We start from the raw sequence: 1,283 nt of genomic DNA, 5'->3' as shown, positions 1-1,283 counted from the left end.
TACTTCCTCTATGTCTACCACAAAAAGCTGTACCATGTATACTGCTGTAAGATCTACTTCCTCTATGTCTACCACCCAGACAAAGCTGTATCGTGCATACTTCTTGAAGATCCTCTAAAAAGACGCAAAAAGGACAATGTCATATTTTAAGGCTATGCGGAACCAGGAAAAGAGGAAGACTGTTCTACTTGGATAAATAATATTATCCATTATAACTGTATACTAGACAACATTTGTATAGCACAAATCCCCGCTCAACAGCAAGCTCTGTGCGCTTCACAATGTATACCATTACCCCCAGCAGACCTGAGAGTATTCTGAAACAACCTCAACTTCCTGGGAAGCATACAGTGCAAGCGGCCATTTGTAGGCGCTAAAACACTAACATTGCAACATACTGACGAGATCTTTCGCTGTCTATGATTAATTAATAACCCTCACCCCCTCCCCCTCCCCCCCAAAAAAAAACAACAACAACAACCGCTTAATCAAAACAAGAACAAAGAGCCAAGCAAAGAGAAGCGAAAAGCCCATTCATGGAGGCTACTGCAGGGAGAGATCCCGACAGATACAAATAATGTTAACCTAAAAAGGGTAAAAAGAATCATAGATGGTCGTGGCTTATTCACTTTCCACTGACCGCAGTCAAAACAAGGTAAAAGAAAATCGCTTGTTTAATCTTCTCAGATCTCTGCATACGGGTCTAAAAATTGGGCGACCAACATATTCTAAAAGCTCATTCATTAATTAAAGTCACGGCAAACTAAGGTTCCGATACGTTTTAAAAAAAATAGTAGCCTAAAGTGGGCTAAAAAGTAATAGTGAATTTCCAGCATACACCTAAAATATTGAACATTAACAAGACATTATTTATTTCCCGTCAACACTACACTTTAACGTACGCCAAAGAAACACGATTCAAGAGACGGGGTGAGTACTTTTCGAGACTCACGATGAGCCCGTGGAGACGTCTAGACAGCCGGGGGATGAAGTCTACAAGCTTACACTGAAACGTGGGGGAGGGGGAGGTGGGGGGCAGGGTGGTGTCGCTATCTCAAAATGAGCAATTTGTTGTCGAGGTTACCGGAAATCATTTATTTTAGTGATCTTGTATAATAATATGCATTCAAGGAGCGGTTTTTAATAATATAGGAGGACCCAAAGAAAAACCCCCAACACACTTCTATTACTGGATCAAGATTTTAAAAAATATGTCGCTGGCCTGCAGAAGTGCCATGCAAAGTTTCGTGGACATGGGTAAATTAATGAACGAGATAAAATGT

Source organism: Aplysia californica, unplaced genomic scaffold (assembly GCF_000002075.1).
Source record: "Aplysia californica isolate F4 #8 unplaced genomic scaffold, AplCal3.0 scaffold01837, whole genome shotgun sequence".
NCBI lineage: Eukaryota > Metazoa > Mollusca > Gastropoda > Aplysiida > Aplysiidae > Aplysia > Aplysia californica.
Note: the sequence above shows the minus strand (reverse complement) of the source record.